The following is an 8667-nucleotide window of genomic DNA, read 5'->3' on the forward strand; positions in this document are numbered from 1 at the left end:
ATTTTACCGAATCGGTAAAATTACCGAATCGGTAATTTTACCGATTCGTTAAAATAATGCCCCCTACATACCTGTCACCCATATACCGGTCGGTAACGGCCGAAAATACCGATTTTCGGCCGTTACCGACCGACCTACATCTGGCCCTGTATGTGGAGCGTGCGGTATTTGCTACCTTACAAAAGGCAGGAACACACTCCCAGCTCAGAGGACATCTGGGTATGAAGTAATACTCAGTACCATCATTGAAAGTGGTTCGCTGTCAGAAAGTTAATCCAGCAACATTCTTTGCACACCCCGTTACTGACGATGAACAAGTACATGCCTGTGCTAATTACATACCAGATGAAGAAAGGAAGGTGGGAGAAGACTCCATCCCAGGGAGCATGTTGCTCTTTGTTCATGGTCTTCTTTCATGGATCAGGAAAGTGGGACTAGGCATTCAGGAGCAGTAGTTGTAAGAGGTTACAGCAGAGATCATCTGATACATTACAAATCATTGGCCAGATGCCACTACCTTCTCATTCTTTAGCACAGGCAGCATAATTAGTGGCCATCATTGAAGCATTGAAGGGACTGGAGGTCACCATTTATTGTGATTCAGCATACATCATCATCACTATACAATCTAGCATTCACAGATGGGAAAGGAGGGGATTTCTTAAATCTGATGGGTCACCTGTGATGCACAAAGATTTATTGTAACTATTCCATCTAAAGTAGCAGTGATAAAGTGTGCAGCACACACAAATCTACAAGCCCTTATCTCCAGGGGTAATGCTCTGACAGATTGGCAGCAAAAAAGCAGCTAAAGCATCCCCAAATTATAATCAGTACGATGAACACACATTAGGTACGATGACAAGCAGGCAACAGGATGCTACGAAATAACCACCAATATACACAGAGACAGCAAAGTTACATTTGCTTGAATTGCAAGAACAAGCACTACCTCATAAAAGGGAGCTATGGAAACAGTGAAGCTGCATTCAGTCAGCAACAGATCTCATTTACAGCAAGAGAGTACCAGCAAGTCAGTAATGCCACAAGCCCTGTTGCATACGACTCTAAAGCAACTACACCGTCCAGCGCACATTGCGAAAGAGTATCTTCTTGTTGCATAACAGGCAGATTGGGTATTCCACAATTATCTGAAATTATCACTATGTACATTGTAGAATGCATGTATGTCAAAAGTAAAGCTCCAAGCCTACTTGAAAAGTGATCACCTCAACAATACCACACTCAACTGGCACAAAAAATATACTTAGATTTTGTTTACATGATAGAAAAACGTGACAATTACAGATATCTAATAGTAATTGTTTGTTCATTTTCACGATGGATTGAAGAAGGACCCTGTGTACATAATTGATACAAATATTCTGATAAGAGAGGTAATACCTAGGTGGGCGTGGCAGATGCAATTCACTCCGATAACGGGACTCACTTTGTTAACACAGTATTTCAGCACATTTGAATTGCCCTAGGAAAAACAAACTAGTATATGTCTAGCACCCCCAAAGTAACAGTATTGTGGAGTGTCTGAATGGCCTCCTCAAGAATAAAATAAGAACACTATGTGCTATTTTGAAAAAGGAAATGGCGGCACTACCTACCACTGGCTTTATACACCCCCAGAAATCAGCCAGGAAGCAATCACCATTTAGCACCACATGAAACAGTGACAGTACATCCCATGGCCACCCCACTAATGATAGTGCAGCAAAAGATAGATGCCCATAAGACAGCTGAGGTTTTGGGGTATGAAATGAGTCGTTACTTGTCTGAGTTAATGAAGTTTGCCAGGTTCTTCTCTAAACAACTGTTGCAAAAGGAGAAGTTCCTTCTGCTTAATTCCTCCAAAACAGAGATACTGCTGTTTGGTAAAGTGGAGGAATTGTGGACCCCAGACTGGTGGCCATCAGAACCAGGAGAGGCACCCTCCCCAAAAGGATGGGCTTAGAATCTAAAACACACAAGATGATGGACGGAATGTTGCACAATTTATTTATTTATTTATTTATTTATTTATTTATTTATTTATTTATAGTATTTGTAAAGCGCTCTGCAACCCTACGGGCATCCTGGCGCTATAAGAGTATAACTGAAACGATGTGTATCATGGGTCGAAAGGATGGTCATTTGATTCTGGGCCAGTTAGACTTTAGGGAAGAGCCATGTTTTTACCTTTTTTCGAAATGGCGAAACATTCACCCCCAGTCACAGATCTGGGTTTAATCCATGGTTATTTTGCTCACCAAGCCACCCCAGTTCAGACATGACCATATGCAAATCAGTCTTGACCCTGTGCCTCATGGGAACAGACCAGCCCGAACTGCCAAGCCATGTCTTCCCTGGACCGGAATCAAGCATCCTAGGACCGGTTTCTGGCTATCAGCCGTCTTCAGCCAGGATAGCTTGACTTCAGTGGCGTAGTGAGCACGGGACCCACGTCTGGGTATACCCTTCCCACATAGGGTGAACAGCAAAACACACAAGATGATGGACGGAATGTTGCACAATGGCAAAACATTCACCCCCAGTCACAGATCTGGATTTAATCCATCGTTATTTTGCTCACCAAGCCACCCCCGTTCAGACATGACCATATGCAAATCAGTCTTGTCCCTGTGCCTCATGGGAACAGTCCAGCCCGAACTGCCAAGACATGTTTTCCCTGGACCAGAATCAAGCATCCTAGGACCGGTTTCTGGCTATCAGCCGTCTTCAGCCAGGATAGCTTGACTCCAGTGGCGTAGTGAGCACGGGACCCACGTCTGGGCATACCCTTCCCACATAGGGTTAACAGCAAAACACAAGATGATGGACGGAATGTTGCACAATGGAAAAACATTCACCCCCAGTCACAGATCTGGGTTTAATCCATCGTTATACTCAGACGTGAGTCCCAAGCTCTCCATGCCACTGGAATCAAGCTATCCTGGCTGATGAGGGTTGTAAGCCTGAAACCGGTCCTAGGATGCTTGTTTCCAGTCCAGGGAGGACCTGGCTTGGCAGTTCGGGCTGGACTGTTCCCATGGGGCACAGGGTCAAGAATGATTTGCATATGGCTGGGTTCAAACTGGAATGGCATGGTGAGCAAAAAAACTATGGATTTAGGCCCAGATCCCTGTACTGGGGTGAATGTATGACATTGTTCTGCATTCTGTCCATCAACTGTTGTTTGGGTTAAGAATATAGGCATCAGAATTGATATCAAACTGTCTATGGAAGAACAGGTGAAGTCGGTGTCAGGCACCTGTTTCGGAACAATGCGGATGCTTTGAAAAATCTTCCCTTGGATCCCTCTCAATGTCAGAAAAACTCTTATTCAGTTGCTCCTGGGTAGTCGACTGGATTATAGCAATGCTCTGCTGGTTGGAATAAGGGAAGACCTGTAATCTAAATTACAGGTGGTCCAAAATACTGCAGACTGCCTTGCCCTTAACAAACCAGCGCAGACTCCCTCTTTTCCTCTCCTCCGCCAAATACACTGGCTTCCCATCCGGAAACTAGATATCTTCAAGCTGTTATGTATGGTTTTTAAGTCCCTCCATGGGACTGGTCCTGTCTATTTTAAGAAGAAACTTGAACTTTATCAACCCGTGTGACAGTTGAGATCTAGCAATCGCAATCTGCTCTGCACACGGAGAATAAAGAAGGCCAAAATGGGCAGTCGGGCATTTTCTAACCTAGCCACTGGAACAGTCTCCCCGAGGATATCCGTGCTTGTTCTAATCTTCCTCGATTCAAGGAAATGCTTAAGATCCAGCTATTGAAAGATTTTACTGTTCATAGGGTGTCCCTTCTCAGGCCCTGAGAGATCCCTTTGGGGATGATTCGCAGCGCCCTACAAACGAGTTTAATGATAATAATAAAAGAAGACCACATAAGTGCAGCAGACCAGCCTAATACCCATTGGTAAAAAGGTTTACATGCAAAACTTCATCCGCAAATGGAGGTATACAAAGTTTGTCGGCCCCTTCTGAGTGACAATGAGGACCTCAACCACAGTGAAAGTGGATGGCAGGAAACCATGGATTCATGTGACAGTTAAGAACTGATCCCGCCTTGCCTCAAATACCTCCACAGACAGAAGGGGGACAAGAGGGGGAGAGAGAGAGACAGAGGAGTAACAATCTCTCCCTTCAAAGCGTGAGTGGAGTATTTATTCGACTCTACTAGCGGACAGTGATGTATTGCTGTTTTGTTTTCCTTTTTGTCTTCTTATGCTGGTGGCTACATTACAATGGTATTTTATCTCATGAATGGGACTATGTCAACATATTAGATAATATGTGGTATCATCATATGACGGAGATAGGTATGTAGACTTCTAACACCTCTTGATTTGTTTGTTTCTTGATTCCACATGCCACCGACTCATATAGGTTGCACTCATCCAAAGAGGTACCTCCGAATATCACCATGTGTCTACTATACCTTTTCCTTTGTAGAATACGAGCACAGATGCAACCACTTCAGGTCAAACAGGGAACATTCTTAGTAAGCACCGTGCAATCTGAGAAAGAGTTAGCAGATGTAATGAATGTTCTGACAGACCGAAAAGAGCTAGTAGTTAAGTTAGATGCAATGACCAAGACAGGAATAATGAAGTACACGGATGAAACTTGGAGAGCTAAAATATTGCAGCAGGAATTTTTAGGGGTATCCCTACACTTTTCTGCAAGAATTACTCCGCCACACCCCGGCCCCAGGATTGTCAAGAAAGGCCATATATTTTTGAGTAAATGGATCAGTATACATTCATGGTCTTTGGTACCATGGTGCTAAATTTGATTGCAGGGCCCTTTCTCTGTGGTAAGTAAACCAGAGTGATAATAGCACACAACAGAAGTGTCAGGCAGTGTGGGATGAGAACATATCTAGATTAACTTGGGTACAAACACCTACAACTCTTTGAGCCGGTAGAAACCCCATTCTTTTCTCTTTATGTTTCAGGGGGAATTGAACGGTCCCTATGGGAAACAACATAAATTGCAATTCTACAATCCTTAATCCTGGCATGCAATGGGGCACCTCCAGCCTAATAGACTACTACTGGAATTGTAGCGAGTGGCTGTACATGCAACTTCCTTCAGGTTAGAGAGGTCTTTGTTCTCTTGTCACTGTGCACACCCCTTCCCTGGTGATTCCAGGAGTGGACATCTCCAAACTACATGACTATCCCATGAGCTGTTCAACAAGCTTGCCGCACCATCATCGGAGGAAGAGAGCTGCAGAGTATTTTGGTACTACAGCTTGGGAAGCTATCTCACAGGAGCATAGGCTGTTCAACAATGCACAGCTCTTCTTCGGCAGCATCCTTCCATTCGTTCAAGCAAAAGTGACTGCACGTTGGCTGCAAATCACCCGCTGGGAGTTGATGAAAGTCATCAATGCCACTGAGGGTCGATTTAATGGGGTCAAACAAGAGTTGTGAACTGTAAGAGAAATGCTTTTACACCATTGATATGTGTTGGACTTTTTGACGGCCATGAAGGGGGGGAGTATGTGCCAATATTCAAACTGATTGCTGTACATACACTCCAGCCAATGATACAGATAACAGAACACTAACAGAGGCCATACAAACTCTATATACCTTTCAAAAGAAGATGGCGGACGAGGGGGGTGCCCCTGACAAATGGTTTTCAGCATGGTTTACTTGCATACCATCCTGGATATCAGGACTATTTAAAGGCCTGTTTCATTTTGTTGTAGCAGTGTTATTGATGTTCTGTTTATTCCAGATAGTGCTAGGATGTTGCAAAAGGGTTAGTCAGAAGTTGGGAGGGACGTTTACCACTAGATTGGTAAATAAAATGCCGGATGTTGAGGAAAATGTATACACATTATTAACTACAAGCACAAGGTAAGGTGAGGAAATAGTTGAAATTTCAACTAAATGGGGGAATGTTATAATAAATGTAGAAAATGGAGAAGGCTTACTCATGTCAATACAAGCATCAGAAGAACGATGTGTGGAAATGTAAAATACAGGCCTAAACTGTCTACAATAGCAGAAGAAAGAGCACACATGGTCAGGGCCGGGGGGGAAGGGAAGCAGACTTATTATTAAACTCCTCATTATAGCACGATACCTCGACGCCCACCCAGCTCTGAGCTGTTTCTAAAAAAGACGGTATAAATAGCGGACTATAAATCATTGTGCAATTGCGGGAGGGGGAGGAGACAATTCTTATACTCCGTTTTAAAGCAGGGAGGACTCACTCACCAGCTTACTAGCTAAGGAGGGAGAGCAGTGGTGGGCAGGTGACAGTGTAAGTTCCTACATCTTCCTCTCTTCCTGTTTAGTCACGTCTAACAAAACGAAAACGCGCTCTGCCACGGGCAGCCCGAATCCTTTAGGGCTTGAGCCAAATGTTGTGTTGTCCCATAAGGTACAACCTACCGCGATTGACCTGATGTGGAGGAAAGTCAATAGGGAGATTGAGCGTACGGAGAGAAGTCTGTCTATTCCAGATACACCTACACAACCCATTGATTTAAACAAATCAGCAATTTCTCATACTGACACCTTGGAAAACTCCACTGAAGGTATTCCTTGTGCGCAGGCGGTAGAAGAAGTAGCCACAGATACAATTAGAAATAGAAATAATGCTACAAGTAGGAAATCAAAACAAAGGGGCTGCAGGAAGGGCCAACCTCGGAAAAATAAACAAAGTATGGTCACACACGGACCAAAAGATAGGGAGGTAGTGGTCCCGGAAGTAGTAGCGGCATGTCATCCAGCTCCACCAGGATGGATGGACGAAGCAATAGGAGACCTCCAAAAACGCCTGGAAACCTTTATTATGAGTCAGCTAAAACCATTAATTAGCAGACTAGACAAAATTATAAACGCATTGACAAAGCAGGGAAGGTCAAAGGGCACTATAGACTGTAACTTAACAGCAAATCGCACCTCAGCAGGCATCATGCCAGCTGAACAAACAGTTGGCAACAATAACTGTGTGAGCAACGAGCAATGTACTATTGTACAAGTCCACGAAACACCTAAACCTACAGCCCAGGTAGAGAGGCGGAACATTCAGAAGGGGGGGAATAAGGACACTGACAAGGCCCAACAACGAACAAATGCGTTCTTAGCACAAATAGGGAATCCAATAACTCACACTCTGACTGAAACAAACCCGACAGGTGATGAGCCGAATGACAGATTTGATCACCCTGCACCACATATAAATCTGCCCCCTGAAGCATGCCCTTATGTTGTTGTTTTTGCCGGGGTACCTGAACTCAGGGCAGCGGAGAAAGAATCACACACGGAACAGAAAAATAAGATAATTAAATGGTTGAACATACATAGGCCCCTGCAAGGTGGAGAATGTGGGGAGATTCTTCATGTAAGAAGAGTAAACTGGTTAGGTAGTAGGAGGAAAGATATCACAGGGGACTGCATTGTGGTGAATTTCAGGAACACCAACCTAGTGGAATATATATTAGGTAGCTATAACAGGAATCAGTCTAGCACCATATGTTCCTTACCATTAGGATATTTCTACCTGAGGAGACGTGCTGTACACACTCTGAACCACACTGACGATAGAACAGGAAGGGCACCAGCGAGACGCTGGGCTAGAATGCAAGAGCAGGGAGGACAGGGCTACCCTCAGTGGGCAAACAGATTCAGTCCGTTACTGTCCCTCGATGAAAATGATTGACTACCCCAAATTGGGAAATGTCATGAAAAGATGGCCAAAAGGGTGGGAAATGAACGAAGTGCATATGGGGCCACGGAAAGCTACCAAGTAAAGAGGGCGGATGAACCCCAAGTAATGGGAGGTGAGGGAGATCAGGGGGTTATGTTGCTCAGGAAGGATGATCCAAGGCCATTTAACCAGGGAGGGAAGGTTGGAAAAGTACCTAGCGATGGTCTGATTTTATTGTCCTGGAATATTGCAGGCCTGGCGGGGAAATTTGAAAATGGGGATTGGAGGAAATACCTCCGCGGCTGCCATATATTAGCATTCCAGGAGACGTGGGCGGTAGAATCCTCCCCTTACCAAATAGAGGGCTGTAAATGTTTTTTCGTACCAGCTCAAAAAGGCAGAACAGGCAGAGCTAAGGGAGGGCTAGCACTGTATGTTGATCTGGATTTAGAAGGTTCATGGACACAACCCTCTTGGACGTCCCATACCCTCCAGGCAGTTGTATTTCAAGGGCAAGGGCTGAGGTTAATGATATTCAATATCTATAATTCAGGGCCTGTTGATGGTAACAATGCAGTACTCCAGGAATTAGATAACAGACTCAATCAAGAGATCAAGCAGAGGAAAGGGGAGGAGAACCAATAGTCCTGGTAATGGGTGATTTAAATTGCCATCTTTGCCCAAAATTGTTCCCTCTAAGTGCTGATTGGTCATCGTGCCCGGTAGAGAGTGGGCCACATTTCGAGCATAACAAGGAGGGAACAACACTAATGAAGTTATTAGGCACTTGCACTCTAACACACACAATAGATTTGATGGCCCCGGGTAGGGATGGTACTCTTACACCAACATTCAAAGGCAGGGGATGTTCCTCCATCATAGACTATATGATGATATCTATTTTTGCCAAGGACCGGGTTAAAGAGGTGAGAACGGATTGGAGTCCCTTTAGTGACCACAACCCACTGATCCTGGAATTAATATATAG

At 44.4% G+C, this 8667-nt stretch overlaps 1 pseudogene; it reads left to right on the forward strand.

The window, feature by feature from the left end:
- Nucleotides 1-5194: 5194 nt before the first annotated feature.
- Nucleotides 5195-5999, forward strand: LOC144824360 (uncharacterized; annotated as a pseudogene).
- The last annotated feature ends 2668 nt before the right edge of the window (nt 6000-8667 follow it).

The sequence above is a fragment of the Lissotriton helveticus genome, chromosome 3_1, assembly GCF_964261635.1.
Source record: "Lissotriton helveticus chromosome 3_1, aLisHel1.1, whole genome shotgun sequence".
Lineage (NCBI taxonomy): Eukaryota > Metazoa > Chordata > Amphibia > Caudata > Salamandridae > Lissotriton > Lissotriton helveticus.